Source organism: Lutra lutra, chromosome 12 (assembly GCF_902655055.1).
Source record: "Lutra lutra chromosome 12, mLutLut1.2, whole genome shotgun sequence".
Taxonomy (NCBI): Eukaryota; Metazoa; Chordata; class Mammalia; order Carnivora; family Mustelidae; genus Lutra; species Lutra lutra.
The window spans coordinates 94,284,999-94,303,316 of record NC_062289.1 but is presented as its reverse complement, the minus strand read 5'-3'; the positions used below and the strand labels follow the sequence as shown (position 1 = coordinate 94,303,316).

Genomic DNA, 18,318 nt, shown 5'->3' with positions numbered 1-18,318 from the left:
TACCAAGCAGAAATTATTTTAGCTGTGAGCACATAGTGAGGGTCTTTCAATGTTTCTGTGGCCGAAGACCTATCAGCATTGCTCAGGGAAAATCAGCGGTGCCCAAGACGACTTCCCTGAACACCATTCATTGGATTTACAGGAGCAAAAAGATGGAAGCGGTGACTCTACAGCAGAAATTTTTAGTGCATGTCAATATATGGGATCCATTGCTAATGTGATGGAGGGAGAGGATTCCCTTATCCATATCCAGGGAAACCCCTGAAAGGCACCTAAGCTGTCTGGTATTTTAGCCACCAACCCCCCCCCCCACCCGCTACCACCACCACCACCACCCACCACCACCCACCACCCCCCAACCCCCTGCCCTGTGACAATAGAGCGCTTAACGTGAGAATGAGCACTATCTCATTTTAAGCTCTTTTCAATAATAATAACCCTTATCAAAATAACATTTTGCCCATTGAGATTATTTTGACTTGGTTCCTTTTACTGCATTTAATGGGGCTTCTAGAAAATGTACAATCACATTTTCATTTTCATCACGCTATATTTCTCCTGCACCTCACCAGCCTAGACTCTGACACTCTCCAGCTCCCCAGCTGGTCCAGCCTCACCCTGAGCCCTTAGCGACGAGGTGGCTTATCCCACCCCTCAGGCTTATTCCACCCCTCAGGGGCTGCTGTGAAGGGGCCGAAGTTCCAAAGTGAGAACCTCCAGGCACCATCCCCTAGAACAGTCCAAGCCGTGGTCTGACTAAGAGAAAGGAAGACTATGGCATCTCTCCAGCCTGGATCTTGAAAATCTAGCCCTGTCCACAACTCCTAGAGCAGAGAGCCCAAGTGTACGCTGTGTCTGAACTTGAGCTGATCTCAACAACGCTATCTGTATGAATAAAGTACTCCGTTCCCAGACTTCACTCTGCCCTATTTACCTTCTGCAGAAACCCAAAAAGTAAAAAAGGAATCATGTAATTGGACTCACCTCTCCTCTACTAGATTCTTCTCTGGCCTCAGCTCCTCCCAACGGTGGCCCAGTTCTGGAGTGAGACTGATATACCAGGGGCTCGTTCTAATAAAGGTTTCTCTTCCCACCCTACCAAGCCTGGACGCCCCGCTTTAATCCGATTCTATTTTGGCTTAATTCTGGTGGAAATGAGATTTACTAAGGAGAGTTTACTACCAGCGTTTTTATGCAGCATTTTTATGGCACCAAAATGCCAACAGGAAGAGCACTTTTCGTTAATTAAAAACAATTTCATTAATATTCCTGTATGTTTGTATTTGATGCTGATTGGGTGGCAAGCCACCCAATGGTGACTAACATTCTCATTTTGACTTACACTTTTTAAAGATTAGAACCTTCAACTTTATTAATTAAAATTTCCCCTTCACCAATAACCAGTATAAATTTTCCCTCACTTCAGCTCAGCTATTTCTGTGAGGCCGAGTTAATGAACACACACAGCCTAATTGCTATGGAGTCATGGGGAGCCAGAGTGGAGAGATGGGAAGAGGTCTCATCCCAGGAGACAGATTCTTCACTTTGGTTTTTATTACCAATCAATGACTAGAAAGAAGAAATTAAAATATGGAATGCTTCCAGAATCCGTGTGTCATCCTTGCACGGGGGAGGGGGGCCACGCTAATCCTCCCAGGATTGTCCCAATTTTATTATACGTACTGCCAAAGCCAGCACTATTTCAAATGTTTTTAAGTTGAAAAGATGGGAAGGTCATAACAACACTTCATAAATTATACCTATTTTAAATATTCTTATTAGCGAAACCTCGGTGAGATTTGAGGGGATTTTGTTGTTGTGCCTCACTCATTTTGGCCTTTATTCCTCAAATAGAGAAAGTCCTGGTGGATTTTAGTTCTTGCGTGACCGCGGCAGACACTGGAACTTTTGGTGAATGGAGCGGTCGTAAGCGCAGCTGGCCACTAGGTGGAGCTACGTCACAGACTGTGCAAGCTCTTCCCTCTTCCCATCCGGGCTTTCCTCCTCCTCCTCCATTCCACCTCCTGAAATGCCCACCAGAGGGCAAGGACCCGTCTGATCCCACAACTGCTCAGTTTAGTAAACATCGCTGCCTCTTGATAACTAGGGGTGATCTTCACTACGTGATGCTCACAAGACTATTCAAAGTTATAGCAGTTTAAATTCTGTTACAGGCCGAATTGTGGCCCCACCACCCTCCCAATTCATCTGCTGAAGTCCTAAGCTCCAGGACCCCAGAGTGAGACTGATATGATCCGCCCTACATCGTGCCTTCTACACTTCGTGGGTCTCTCAGAAGAATGGCATTGGACCCAGGTGGCAGCCACGGGCAGGTTGATTGTTCATGGCAAGGATCAGAGTCCCAGCTGAGAGAGGTTCTCCTGATGAACCCATGGGTGCTGAAGTTCCAGAGAAAGAGACTTTCCCGCTAAGGAGTCAGACGTAATTGACAGGGCAGGTGGTTCTTCTTATGAAAAGTGGGAATTATCTGAATTGTGGCATTTTACCCTCCTGTGCCCTTCCCGCACCCGTGGTCCTCACCCGTGAGCGTAAAGGCGCATGCCCAAGTCCCACTCTGGGCACAGGTGAGCCACCTGGCAGAATAGGTCACCAGGACAGGTTGGTTTCCTCTGAGGCACCTGTTATTTGGAAAGGTGACCCAATTCATGAAGCTCTCCCCGTCCAGTGCTCTCGCCCTGCCCCACCCCACGACCTCCTGGGGCTCTAAGTCGCTGCCAAAGCCCAGCATCTCCCCACCAGGCCCAGGCCTGAAGTTGAATCTCTTTTAGACAAGGAAAGTGCCTGCCTCTGTTCTCGATTTCTCCACAAGATACTCCACATAAAACAGTCATTTTTCTTAAATTCGGGGAGGGAAAAATTGCAATACTAATGGGGTATCTGTCTGATTTGGGAAAGTACAATCAAAAAAAAGAAAGAAAGGTATTTCAAAAATTACAGTGCCGCATGTCTTATATTGCTTATTTCCATCTTTCATGACTTTGTTGCATGTTTATTGATTGGCTAGTTTTAAGAGAGGATCTATTTTAACACCAGTCTTCAGCCGATTCCCTATTCGGAAGTTCAGGAAAAATTTGTGTGGAAAAGTTGTATCCACAGTGGAGAGGGCAGAAATAAACCAACTTAAATGCAGAAGGGGCATGTGGGTCTCTTGTATGACTGGACCATATATTCTGCCCATTCGCTAGTTTATTTTTCTCTCCACCGTGGCTGTGACCACAGACCTGGACACATTCATCAACAACCTGAAGATTTCTGGTGACCTGAAGAGTATCCCATGTCACATTTCAAAACAGAATCAGAGAGAGAATCAGCTACTGGATTTGGGTCCAGGAGCGCCCCCAGGTTCACTTCGGGCTGTCATTACTGAGAAGTAGGAACATGCAAAGAATGGAATCTGGACATCTGCAAAGAATCTGTTCACTGGCCGAGGAAGGTCAGTCTGTCTGCTGAACCTGGCTTAGGGACCGCAACTTTGAGAAACAGAAAAGCACTGCTTTCCCAGCACAAGACCCAGGGGTGCCCTGTGCATGGATGGACCTCGGATCCCACCTAGGAAGGTTTTGGATATTGGAAGTTGTTCCTTTTTCAATAGTAGCAATGCATCTCACATTTTCTGTTCACCAAAATATCCACTTTTGAGCCACTGCATTTTATTCTTTTTTTTTTTCTTTTCTTTCGAGATTCATTGGATACTGACCAAGGATCACTGACTGTCTTTACACTGAAGCATCTACAACAGCAATTTTTCCGGGAATATCCAGGGAGCAAATAGAACTATTTGTGCTAAAAATAATTTTGTTTTAAAAAGAACACATGGGGAAAAAGAATGTGTCCTGTGGTGAATGAGATTTCTCTTGTTTTCACGCACTGTAAAATGTAAACGAGAAAAAAACTGATTCCCTTGGGATCCTAGATCAAAATTTTCATAGTCAAAAGCTAATTTCAACGTTATACGCTCGGTAGTACATATGGCAATAGACCTACTCTTTGAGTCTTTGGTTAATTTTTTTCTTCCCTGGGCCTCTTCCTCAAATTTCAAATTAAACTTCTGTAATTTTTACTTGTTTGTTTTGCTCCTGAGTTCCCTTAGGCAGTGCTGAGTTGATGATTGAAAGAAACATTTTTTTTTTTCCATTTAGGGTTGTTTTTTTTTAAAATTGAAGTGCAGCAGACACACGATGTTCTGTTAGTGTTCCATGAGTTTCAGGTGTGTGATACAGTGATTCGACAGCTCTGTGTGTTTTGGTACGTTCCTGCTGTCACCAAACATCACCACCATGCCACCAAGGACTATTCCTCATGCTGTACCTTTCATCCCTACGACTTCTTCATTCCTTCATTCCTTAACTAGAAGCCTATACCTCCTCCTCCCCTTCACCCATTTGGCTCCACTTTCCCCTCCCCCCCCAGCAACCACCAGTTCATTTTCTGTGTTTACGGGTCTGTTTCTGCTTTTTTTGGTTTCTTTGCTTGTTTTGTTTTTTAGATTCCACCTACAAGTGAAACCATACGTCTGACTTAGTTCATTTCCTGAAATCAACATGCCGAATGGATCCAACCGATTGTCTCTTCAACTAGACGTTAAGAGCGTAAAAAAAACGAACGTAAAGCAGAAGACAAATTTGAACGCAACAAAAGATATACCCCAGGGTAATTTCTGGAACTGGAATGATGGTGTGCTGTGATCACTACTGCAAGGGTGTCTTTCCAGACGTCTCCCCCAGCCTGTTTCACCCAGCCTGTGCCTACCTAGGTCATCAACAGTGTGGTAAGTTCTGCCCACCCTCCTCTCATCTTCCAACCTCACAGTCACGCTCTTTCCCAAAGCCATTTCTTTAGGCCACAGCTATGGTAAAGTCAGGGTGAGGTTTCTGTCACTGCGGGCAGCCTCAAAAGCCATGACATGGTACATACTTTGGAGTCACCCAGTTACTAAAGGAAGAAACATCTAGGGAATGAGAAGGGCAGAGCTTTTTTATTTTTCACTGGCTTTGGTCTGGCGAGCCATCCTGATTCCAGCTTCTTTGGGACCAGGAGGACTTAAGTGTGGTGAAAGAGATTTCCATTCCAGAAAAAGAACTGTCACCATATTCTACAGTCCTGGAAACAGCTGCGTTCCCTTTCAGTGGTGTGGATAGTGTGTACATATGGTGGGTCTGAGTGGTGTGCGTGCGTGTGCACCAAGAGATACATCTCACTTATACATCACGTTGTGGTGTTAACTTGCTCAGATAGGAAGGAGGGAAGGAGGGGGGAGGCCAGAGATCACCGCTGCACACCTTACATGCATTTATTCATTCAACGCTCTCCATGCCAGTACATGGAGGTTGGTCCAATACCCCCATGCCTCAAATGGAGAAAGTGTGGCGCAGATATGAATGAGTCCGAGTCCCAAGCTCTTAAGTGGAAGAAACGAAATGTGAACCCGGCGTGTGTCCCCAGGGCTGATGGTCTGGACTACTGAACGGCACCCGTCACTCATGAACGGAACCATTGGTCCCCCTGCCAGAAGTTCCAGCATCTGCATATGTGTCTACAAGTCCCCGAGCCCACAGAGATCCCAAATACAGTCGTCATTAAAAGGTGGCCTCGACGGGTCCCAGGAACAAAAGCAGCTGTCAGGCAGGAAGGCCCAGCAGCCAGCGCCAGATGAGTATTCCCAGTGCGTGCAGGACAGCAAAGATGCTGATGATGCCAGCCCCCGAAGCAGGAACCCACATACCTCAGCCCCCTGGATCTGCTACGGGTTCAGAGTTGTCAAGGAGGCTTGACACACGTGGCATGGGTTAGAACACACTGCATTCACAGGAAGGAAAAGCAACACAGCAAGATCAGGGTCTGTGGCATGCACTGGTGTCTTAACAGCCCGTGGGTCCCTCCCCCAAAGGCCATTGCAGGGTGGTGGACTGCGCACGCCACAAGTGAGAGTCTGTTCTCTTCCTGCGGGGGCCACATGTAACTGATGAAACTGACCAGGTACCATATGACCACATACTTCAACACAAGGAAAATCTGGGGGACCCAGAACAGGGGAAAGGTTCTCCGAAGATGGAGGAAGAGTCTAGGGCCAAGGGAGAGCTGTGCACATGACCTCCGTCCAGGGGAACGCTCCAGTCCTGGGGCACCAACTGGGCAATCCCTGAGGCCTCAGGTCTCACCATGTCTGCTTCCCCAACAGTAGTTCTAGGTATGCACGATACACATTGGTGTCCTCATGCATGTGAAAAGGCCGTAGAAAGACCACATGCTCCTAGGTCAGCTCACAGACCCTGAGCACTGAAAGCACTACATAGAACGACTGGGTCACCTTCTGCCAGGTCTGGGTCACTCCCGAGCAGCTGGCACAAAACCAGTAAGAATGCACGTGTGACTGTAGTGTATCTGGCCACATCATCACCAGGAGCCCTAAAACCCCTGAAATCCCGTGAGAGCTGCACACCCTGGAGATAGTGACAAGAAAGAACCCAGAGTGCCACTTTGGTTTTAGCCCCTGGCCCATCTCCCTCATTGCAGCGCTCATGCAGTGGGCTGAGCATGTCGGCCCTTGCTCCATTCCCTCTGCGCCACCAGAACGAGGACAGCCCCCTCCCCTCAGTGAATGCACACAGGAGGACTGGATGAAGAAAACACCATCTGATTAATAACGGTTATTGTTAAATCCAGGATTTCCATGCTCTCTTATCTTCTCCTCTGTCTCTTCGTGACAGAGGACTGGCAAATGAGTACAATGAAACGTGTGGGCCCATGATTCAATCTTTTCCACCGATACGAGTTTGCCTTTAATCAAGCGTGAAATCCCACAGGGAGAGGGCTCAGCAGCCCGTTTGCCTCCACAGAGGCTGAAAGGGTCTTGGAAGAGGTCGAGGAGGTAGGGACCACTGAAAAGAGCTGCAGATCGGGCAGGAGGAACTTGGGGAAGGGGCCATCAAAACATGGGGCATAGTTTGGTCCTCTGGGTAGACTGATGCGCCTGGCTTGAGGCTGCCTTCAGCTTCAAAGCCAAGGACTCTGTTTCTCATTTCTTTCCATCTCCTCTGCTTTGCCTTCTTTCAACCACCAAGGAGAGTGGCCCAGCAGGAGCTTAGTTCCATGCTGGTTACCCACCCATGACCACACGCTCTGGCCCCATGCTCCCATCAAGCGAAGCACCCTGAGTTAGTCCCGAATGGCCCTGAAAATGACTGACAGTCCATCTGTGTCCTCCTTGATCCCCCTGAGCACCTGACGGGGGAGCAAACAGCAGAGGAGAGACCCCTTTGGTCCCCGAAGTGAGGTTGCTTTCCCTACCTTCTTGGTTTCTCTCCTTTATAATCTGATTTGCGTATGAAATCTGACTATGTATATGAGGTTATGCGTACATGTTCGGGGTATGTACAATTTCCATGGCGGGCAAAGTGTTGAGTGAGAGCTCTTAGCCAAGTGACCTGAGCCAAGAGGCCATTTACCAAGGATAGCTTAAGCTGAAGAGTAGGGGGCTTTTGCTCCACAGCTGTTTTCCTCATGGGATTAAGAAGTTAAGAAGACACATCCTTCAGGAAAAGCTCGTGCCTTTCCCACAGGTGTCCTCTGCATGTACTTTCGAGGCCTCTGAATCAACCACGGTTGCCCATCTGGTTTCCTAAGGTCATCAAGAGAACCAAAGACCTGTGTGACCAGTACACATGGAGATCCGCCCCTCGAAGTGTTTTCTGTAATGCAAATGACCCCTGGAGCAAGTGAAAGTGGGACATAATCTGGAATCACTCACTTAGGAAAAAATATGCTGGCTTTTGCATGGACAGCCACCCAGATTCTGGGTCCTCGCTGGGATTGGCCAAAATGTGGGTCAAAGGGATGAACCATATGGTCAGGCCTGAGACAAGAAGGTTCCTAATCCTGATACCTGATATCGGGAAGGACCGACCTATTTTTACTTTTCACCTGCTTCTGGGAGTCACCTGACAACCAGCCCTTGTCTACACGTTGTCGGCCAAGGGTTGTCTGTCCTTCAGACACATTTACACTGAAGCGATCTCACACCATGTGGCCAGGGAAGCTATAGAATATTCTAGTTGCACAGGAGGTGAGAGGGGCATGGATTCCAAGCACAGTGAGCTTAGCAAAGTGATGGGAGCTGGTCCCACGGTTGGGGTGCTCCTTGCTGCTCACTTTTATGGCCCAGAGGACATCAGTTTGAGGGTTTCTCTGAAATGACCTGAGAATTCTGACACCCAAACTCTGTGTCCTCCCACTCATGGGGACAGGAGCCCTGGCCCTTGGTAGCCACTGCAAGGGCACCAACAGCATCTCCCTCATTCCTCCTCACCCCAGTGCTTAGCCCAGAGCAGCCCCTCTTGTAACATCCCGGGGCTGGGGTCCTGACCAGAGCTGGAAAGTTCCCTCATCAGCTTGTCTGGGCCTATTGCTGCACCACTATCCCCCCAACACCACCCCCCCCGGCCCCCCGCTAAGCTAGGTGCCTTCCCAGACTCTAGCCTGGATCAGGAATGGAAAGACGGGCTCCTAAGGACAGTTAGGAGGCCCCCCTCTGCTCTGCTGCTCTCATTACATTCAGCACAAATGTATGGGCTCCTGCTCTTCAGCTCTGCTTATAAGTGGGCCCCTGCTGGGATTCCTCTAGGGCCCCTTCCTGTGTGAGTGTCCCCAGGGCTTCATGTCATGCCTGGCTAGGGAGCAGGAGCCCAGGGAAAACCTGTAAATGAATGATCAGATCAGGCCAGCAAAGTCCTCTGCAGGAAGCCCCAGACCATGGAGGTCACATCTTCCTCATATTTTGATCCTAGAGCTGCAATATCCAGGGGGCAGCCGCTAGCTAGATGTGCCTGCTCAAGTTTAAATTAAATAAAGTTGAATATTCCCATCCCTCATCACACCAGTCCCATTTCAGGTCCCCGTCGTGCATTTTTACAACACAGAACATTTCCATCCTCACAGAAAGCTCCCCTGGGCACCTGTTCTGAGCCTGGCAGAGGGGTTGCTCAAGGACCCCATCTAACCCAGACTGTTTCCACCACAGTTGGGATCTCAGGTTGATCCGAGCGCAGGTGAGAGCGAACGTGATCCTATGGACATAGGGAAGTGTCAGAGGAAGGGGCATCCTTCCTCTTGCTGAAGGTTAGCAGGTGTGCTCAAAGTCTCCTTTAAGGGCCCTGACTCCAGGGAGCCCAGGGCAGGTCTGAGGATCGGGAGGAAGAGCAGGTGATGCCGGGTGAACCAGCCTGGCCTCCGCTGGAGCCACCGGCACAAGGGAGCCCCTCTCTCTAACAACCCGCGGCTCATGCTTGTGTCTCTATAGAATGGGTCCTGGAAACCATCTATGAAGTCAGCTCAGAGGAGGAAGACTCGCCAGGTAGGGAACTACACTCAGCTAGGAATCAATGGAAGAGGGTTCCAGGAGCAGTCAGGTTCACTTGCTGCTTTATAGAGACTGAGGTGAGTTAGGGGCCTGTAAAATCAGAGAGAAGAAATAAATATGTGTGATGGCTTGGCCTTTTTTCCTCATATATCAATGACATAATAGTAGGAGATATTTTGTGGGTGGGTTTCAATGTGCTTTGCTAGTGAAGATTATCTTTCCCCAAACATGCTCTTTTCTGCTCTGCTTCTGCCAAGCAGCAAAGCCTTGTTTATGTTTGAATCTCATGTGTTGAGAACTGAGCAGGGATGCTCCTGGGTTGGGTTTGTGGGACCCGAGACAGAGGTGTGTATGAAGGCTGCGGGGCTGTGTGCACACAGTGGCTCTCATGGTCTCGCTGAGCTGGTCTCCTGGGACCGACCAGGCCCAAGACAGAGGTTCTGAGCACCAGAGACAGGGTCTCTGCTCCTGTCAGCACCTGCTGCCCCAGCCACACAGCAATGGGCTGGCTCCCCACATCACGCTCACGGCCCCCTGTGGGACCTTCCCTCAGGCCTGCCCGGGGCCTCCCCCAGGCCTTCCAGGGCTCGGGTCTTGGAGCAGATGCTGTCAGGCACTGGTGTTTACATGGCCGCCTCTGCTGTGGATATCCTCTCACTTCACCTATCGACTGGAGGACCTTGGATAAGTTAGATGACCTCTAAGCTTGTGTTCATCTTTAGAATGCTATGGGGTTGTTGTGAGATTTAAATGTCTCCCTAGAACCTGGGGTTACCCCAGACATAGGGCATTGGCTGTCACTGTCTCTATGGGCCCAGCACAACCTTGTGCCCATGGACAGTCCCCTCCTGAGTAGGATCGTGTGGCTGACTGGAGGTTGCCAGTATGTCTTCCCATTTTGGAGAATCAGATTGGTGGGGACGGACAAGGAGAAGGGAAATGGGCTTTATTCAAGGGACAAAACAAGCAGGGAAGCTGGGAAGGGGGGAAAGGGGGGAGGAGGAGCAATGTCCTGCCCAGAGAGTCATGGGGACAGTGACTGCATCTTGCAGGAATGGGATGACCGGTGCTCCTTGCTGTTCCCAGGTATGAAATGTGAGGGCTGGGAAGGGTCCAGAGACCCTAGACCCCCTCCTCATCACAAAGGTGAAGTGGTCATGGTCCTGGGAGGGCCGCAGAGCTAAGGACAGAATTGAGTTCTGGGGTCAGGGACGTAATCCCCAGGGCAGTGAACCTGAGTTCTCACTTCAGCCCTGACTGTCCCCCGTCATTTCCCAAAGCCACCCCCTCTCTCCTGAGCCACTCCTGTCAAGCTCCGTGCAGGGGGTTCCTTTGCAGATTTTGAAGACTGGACAGAGGGAGCAAAACTGAGTGGGTAATTTATCTCCTCTGTCATCTCCTTTTCATTTTCTCGATTCCCTACCCATGAGCTCCCTCTGTGACTCTTCCCTGTTCCCTGACGGGATGACTGTCATCCGGAAGGACCTGGTCCCAACCAGGCTCAGAAGGTCCTTGTATCTCCAATGTCTATAAAATCCCTGGCCACTGCCTCCCTCACCTGCTCTCCTGCATCGCCCTGGCTCCTGACCCGGGTCTGTGCCCCTGAATGGTGCTGAGCAGCCCCGAGTAGCGGACAGGGAGACCGGAGGGTGCAGTGAGAAGGGCTGGGCTACACACACACACACACACCCAGCAGGAGGGGTTCCAGAAGCCTGGCTCTGACCTGGGCAACCCCCCCATCTTTGTGCTCTCCTGCGCCGGGTATAGGGAGGGGGCTCTGAACATGCCCCCTTCTTCTCTTCCCACCAGCTATCAGGTCCCGCGGAAGTCTGGCATCAGAAGTTCTCTTGTCCTGGGCTCAAGAGGGGGGGTGCAGGACATAAAAGCTGATAAAGTGGCAGAATAAGAGGAAATGTGAGTGTGGAGGAGGCAGGGGGAGAAGCGGGAGGCAAACAAGTCCCATGTTCTCCATTGCTTCCCTCACTTTCTCTTTGGCGCATCAGGATGAAAACAGCCCAGAGCGGAGGGCCAGGGTGGATGCTACTGCACGTGACACAGAAGTGGAAACGAGATGTGGGTAAAAATCTGTACAGGGAACTGCAGAATTCCCTAAGCACATCTTCCGACGGAGTGGGGAACCCCCCACCCTGCTTCCATAGAGGTCCCACAGTGGCTAGGTGGCAGCCTCCAGTGGCTCCGAATTGGGATGGGCGTTCCATAAGTGCCCACAGGGCCACCAGGCGCTCCACCCCAGGTGTGGGTCACGCTGTGTTCTTTGTGAAGGGTGCCCTGGAGGTGTTCAGCATCTCACTCAGGGAGACCCACCCTGCCCTCCCAACTCCCTGAGGTTGATAGGGCGTATCCACAGCTAATCACCAGGGTGTGGGGGGAGTCTTATGGCGGGGGAGGGTGGGGAGACCTGACCTTCCACAGCTCAGGCTCCCTGGGAACATGAGGAGGACAGAGGCCCTGGGGCTCCCTCCCATGCCAGCAGGGCAGCTCAGCCCAGCCCCACCACGTGTCCCAAGGGCACATGGCAGCCAGGGCTCAAGTAGGTGACAAGGCAGCATCCATCCCCAGCTGGGAGAGGCCCAAGCCCTGGGGGCCCCTCAGCCTCTACGGAGACCTGTGGACGGCCAAGGTCACCTCATGGCACTGTTTCTCAGGCTGAGGTCCAGTAGATTTTTCGTGCACGTGTAAAAATTGAACACAAAACAAAAATCGAAGGAAATTCTGTGCCATGCTAATTTCGGGTGAACTAAAGAGGTAGGATTGCAAGTTACTTGTGTTCTTATTATTATTCCGGCATTATAATTAAATAGCTTAAATATAGCTGGTTTCATTACACTCTGAAAAATGGTGTCTTCCATAAGGTTTTCATGTTCAAACACGGTATTATTTCTACTAGGACAGTATAATGAAAAAAAAATTTTTTAATTGACAAGCACAGGCAAGTTTGGTAGGGGTGCAACCAAAACAAGGAGAAAAAGGGAAGCCCTCCAGATAACTGTCCCCCTTGACAGTGCAGGTGTCACACTGGGTCCTCCCATGGGAAGACAGTGTCAGCTCTCCCACCCTGTGTCACCAGACCTCCTGCTCTTCACAGGCCCAGGGGTGGGACTCCGGCTCTCCACCCTAGAATCGAGAGCCTCCCCTTTCCACTTCTCCAGGTCACTGTCCAGGGGACCAGTGGCTTAAGGGTCGGCCGGTCACAGTCCCGGGTTGAATCTCTCCTGGAGGATACTTACAGATACTCTCAGCAGACAGACATCACCCTCACTCTCAGCAGACAGACATCACCCTCAGCCTGAGAGCCGCAAGCAGGCCTGGTGCCCTGTGGATCTGACTGACTGCTGGGGACCTAAGGTCACCTATCTTTTCTTTTTTGTTTAATTTGACAGAGAGAGAGAGTGAGCACAAGCAGGGGGAGTGGCAAGCAGAAGAAGAAGGAGAAGCAGGCTCTCTGCAGAGCAGGAGAAGCCCCATATGGGACTCGATCCCAGTACTCTGGGATCATGACCTGAGTCATGAAGGCAGTGGCTTAACCAACTGAGCCACCCAGGTGTTAAGGTCACCTTTCAAGACCTGAGGAGTCTTCTGGGACCTGCCCACCCACCCTAGGCCGCCCTCCTCCCTCAGCTTCTGTGCTTCCCGGGGGAGCCCAGCACCCATGTTTGTGCTGCAGATGCTGCTGAGATGCCTGGGAAGGAAGTGCCCTGTAGGAGTCAGCTGGGGCCTCAGAGCACTTGGGCTTGGAAAGTGTTTGGAAGCTTAACAGGACAGGAAGCCAAGGACCAAGGTCTGCCTCCCTGCGGCTCCTCCGGTCCCAGCCCACTAACACAGGGCAGAGATATATTTTATAGTTAATGCTGGAGGTTTTCGCATGAAGCAGAATTTATCTCCTGCTAAAATGAAACACAAAAGCAGAACAGCCCTGGAAGCAAAAGTAGCAGTCACTGAATTCGTGTGTGGGCACCGCACTCTGTTCACTCTGTGAAAGCCCAGATGCTTCTGAGAGGCTTTTCCCGGCTTCCTTGCCCTGCCCCCACACTTCCGCTGTGGAAATTGGATTCTCCCAGCTCTCCTGCTGCTCCACTGCCATTCCAGGGTGCTACCCCAAATATTTTTGTGCCAATTATGTATAATCGTCATGCTTGGAATATTCATGGAGTAGTTGATTTCACGCTTGTATCCTAATAAATTAGTGACAACCTTGACGTCCTTCTATAGGAGGCTGTCAGGGGGCTGGAGCCGGTCAGCATGGTGGACTGGGGGTTGACAGCAGGCATGTTTATGGGAAACCGTAAAGCTGTACACTAAAGAGAGTGCACTGTATGGTATATGGAGTAAGCAGCAATTCAAAACAGGAAATATAAAAAATAATCTTCACAGGAAGCAAACTTCAAGCCCCAGGGTGTTTTCTCTGATTTCAACCAAATATTGAAGATGGAAAGGATGCCAGTCTCCTCCACCATCTCCCAGAGAAGAGACACAGAAGGGACACGCCCACATTGCTTTCATTATATCAGGAGACTCTTGATGCCGTCCCAGCATGGACGTGGCGGGAAAAGGGGAGAGCACGGGTCAGCTCTTCTGGATGTGGACGGCAAAATCCAAAACCCCATGTGAGCTGTGAAAATCTGGAGATTTAGAAGTGACCCTGGGATCTCACAGTGGGATTTCCATGGATGGATGTGGACAGGGTCACTGGCCATTTGGGGGTTGCCTGGAGGAGCGGTTGAGAAGGGACAGGGCCATTGGGTTGGTGAAATGAGCATTTGGTGACAGAGGGAAGGAGGGTCTGGGTGAGTCTCTGGGAGAGTCCTGGGGTGTCACAGGCTATAGCTATGATGGAAACCCTCTATAACAACATGGCACTCTCTCTTGCCATACAGGATCTAGAGAGGAATGAGAAGTCTGTGGAGACTTTGTCATATTAGGGGGTAGGAAAGGCACCTACTCAGAGACAGTGCAGCCCCTGTCCGTCCTCAACCAGACCTTAGGCCAGGCTCACATAGTTGTTCAAATCAGTAGTCAGTAGACAAAAGGGGACATGACAGCTTCCTCCATTAAACCACCAAACACGAGCGCAATGGGTCACTGTCCTCATTCAGCACTAACTATTCATCCATGGTTGGAGGGTAAAGGCCAAGCTAATTTATTAGAGACCTGCCATGTGGGCAGTTGGCTGGGAAATTCGTGGACTCTGAGCCACGTGGGGGCCAAGCAGATGCCCAAGAGCTCACTTCGGGCAGCTGATATGTGAAGATGCTGAGGGAGGAGGGACACAGATTGGAACCCCCCCGACCCTCCAGGGGCTTTCTTTCAGGAAAACGTCATTGCTTTTGGGTCAGGGATTGAAATCTATGGGAGGAGGACGAGTCGGACATGTGCCCTTCTTTGTCACGGGCACCTCCTGTGTCCCCGCAGCAGGAAGAGTTTGGGGTACGGAAGGAGGGTAGCCCTTGGTCTGGAGTCCAGGACAGGATCTAGAGGACTTGAGGGACATGGGGATCTCGGTCCCCAGGGAACCATCTGCATGCCTGTCCCAGATCTATCGGCCATCAGTTATGACTCTGGACAAGTTACTTAAAATCTATGAACTTCAGTGCCATGAACTAGGAAATACGGGTGTCTGCACCTGCCCTGTGTACCCCATGGGGGTCTGAGGGGGCTCATAGGAGATGGTGGCAGAGAGGTAAAGCATGGTGCCCATGTGACGACTGAAAGGTCACCTTCCACCCTCCCCTGTCCCATAGCCATCCATGCTTCTGCACTGGAGGCAGCCACTCCCGCATTTCTTGCTTATTCTTCCAGATGTGTTCTATCCGATCAGTCACATAGCCCTTCCAAGGTGCCAGTCATTTTCTTTCGGCATCATCTGGATTTTCTTATACTAAGCTTTCTAAGGTAATACTAGTAAGCAGACCCCATATCACAGAGCAGGGAACCGAGGACAGAAGTGTTAAGAAATTTTCCCAGGCATGTGTGGCTTCTAGTATGATTGGATACCAGGCATCAGACACCAGCTCCCATGCTCCTGGTCACTATCCTCTATATTGTCTTTTCTATACTGTCTCATCTCAATAAACTCTCATCCCGCGCATCAGTTGGCTGGGGGTGGTAAGCACTCACCACACCACAATCCCTCCTTCTGAGCCCAGCTTGGACTCAGTCAGCTCCCCAGGCACAGGTGATCAAAAACGGGAGTGTGACCTAGGAATGAATGAATGCACTACCATGGTCTTCTCCCAGCCACGTATCAACCAGTCTCTCCATGGTTAGTGTACTTTCCAGGATCGCGGCTCAGGTTACAAAAAAAGATCATAAGGGATTCAAACGCAGGATTCACAAGGAAATCATCTGTGCTCAAGAAAATCTAGTGGCCGTCCCCAGCATAGACCCAGCAGCATCAAAATGGGCTTCCGGCCAAACAGGGTAGAGCTACAAATATCACCCCCCACTGACCGCTCCATTAAAGGTACTGTGGGTATAAAATCAGTAATTAGGTTGTAGAGAGACTGTAGTTTGTACGGCAGAGACTGGATGTTGGGGAGGAAGGAAGGAGCAGGGAAGGTGCTCGCTCAGAACCAGGGAGCCCCTGCCTGCTCTCAGCCACACCTTAGTTCTGGCTGCTCAGATGATGGGTCTGATCCTTGGTCACCAAGATACTCAGGGCTTGTAGACTTCATCCATTAAAGCCACTGGAGCACCAGCCTGGCAGACCCCTCTCTCAGCTAAAATGAACTGCTCATCGCCCAGGTTTGGTCAGTTGAAAATGAATTCTTGGAGCAACTGTCAAAGTCAGCAGTTGGTTTAGAATGTCCTGGGTTCTGAGACAGTTGAGAGTCAAGCAGACCAGTGGTCATTCCGGGTGGTCACCTGACCACCAGCAAGGCAGCTGGTAGCATCGAGTGCTGGGGGCTGACGGAGGGGGAGATGGAGACGTGTTTGAATCACAACCCCCCACACCCTGTCCATCATGGGGTCAGGGATTGAAACATAGAGCCAGGAGCTGGGTCAGGTTTTGAGCCATTCTCTCAGACCAGCACCTCCTTAGGGTGCCAGCTATCTTCTCACAGCAACCTTGGGGCAGGAGGATGTGGGCAAGGGAGTAAGGGAAAGGGTTTGGGCACGATCTCATACCCCCGTGATCATGGATCTCATACCCCGGTGATCAGAGATCTCTATCCCCAGGGAGACATCTGCATCCCCTGATTCAGAGCCATCCCTTGTCAGTGCTGTGACTCTGAGCGAGTCACTTCATTTCTCTAAATGTCATGCACTGAGCCACTAAATATAGATCACAAGTCCCTACTCTGCCCACCCCACAGTGCAGATGTGAGCATCACAAGTCAGACTTTTTCCCATGAGCACTAAAACATGTTCATGTAGTTTCCATTCTACTGTCTTGCAGCCTTCCAGGTGCCCTCTCTAAAGGAGACCAGTACTACATTTCTTATTCTTCCAGACATCTCCTATTTGAACACTTATGTAGGTAGAACTTAAAAAAGCATTGATCCTTTTTCTCCAGGCTTCATATTTCCTTATTTTTAGCTTCATAACATAATACCAATAAGCAGACCCTATTAACAGTTCCATATTCCAGAGCAGGAAACTGAGAAACAAAAAAAAAAAAAGCTAATAAGCCTCCCCAGACACACATGTTTTTCAAATGGGATTTGACTTCAGGACATCAGGCCCCCACACCCATGCTTTCAGTCACTGTATTGTGCTGGCTTTCTACTTGCCTCATCTAAAGAAAGTTAATATTCCCATGTAGAGTCAGTCTTTGGGGTATTTTAGGTTCACACCAAACGGCAAGCTCCATCTTCCTGAGACCTACTTGGATTCAGGGGGCTCCCCGGGCAGCTAGTGATAAGGAGAGCCAAAGTTTGATCTGGGAGTATGGTATGAATACTTGCGCCTGGAGGACATAAATAACCATCCCTATAGTACATACCATACCTTGCTTTCCCAGTACCTTGCTTCAGGAATACAAAAAGATAATGAATTCAAACAAAAGATACATGTGGGGAGTGATCTTCAGTGAAGAAAATACCTACGGGCCTTATCAGATGCATGATTGGCAAATATTTCCTTCCACTCTGTAGGCTGTATTAGACCTTTCTTAATCGTGTTCTTTGTAGCATGAAAGAATTTAATTTTGGTAAAGTCCTATTATTTTTCCTTTTGTGGCTTGTGCTTTGGACACCATATGTAAGAATTCACAGCCAAATCCAAGACCATGAGGATTTTTAACCCCATCAAGATTTATTTAACTCTTTTCTTTGGAGATTTACACAGTTTAGCTCTTACATAGAAGTCTTTGGTCTATTTTTGATCTAAAGTTATTTGGTCTGATTCCAGCATAGCCATTCCCACTCTCATTATTTGCATAGAGTATCATTTTTCATCCTTTCATTTTCAACCTGGATTGAATTCACTGATCCAAAGGCCCAGAGTGGATGGAAGGATTTAAAAACCAAGACACAACCATATGCTGCCCGACAAGGGACACTCCAGCTTTAAAGATACACACGGTCTTAAATGAAGGGATGGAAAAAATATAGCGCATGGAAGTGGAAACCAAAAACAGTGGGGAGCACCATAAAACTACCAGACAAAATAGGCTTTAAACTGATGAGAACAGACACTACACTACATTCAGAGCCAAATGGCTGAGAATAGACAAAATAAACTTGAAGCCAAAAATGTTAACAAGAGACAAAGACAGACATTATACAATGAATAAGAGTCAATTTATAAAGAAGATATAATAGTTCTAAATATACACACATCCAACATCGGAGCACCTAAATATAAATATAAGCAAATATTAACATCTGAAGGGAGAAATAGACAATAAAAAAAAAATTTCAGCAATGGATAGATCATCCAGACAAAAAATTCAACAAGGAAAAACTGGACTTGAACATACT

General features: G+C 49.4%; 1 pseudogene; it reads right to left on the bottom strand.

Annotated features, from left to right (window-relative positions):
- Positions 1–1,584: 1,584 nt before the first annotated feature.
- LOC125082761 (uncharacterized) lies at positions 1,585–1,698 on the bottom strand (annotated as a pseudogene).
- Positions 1,699–18,318: the final 16,620 nt, after the last annotated feature.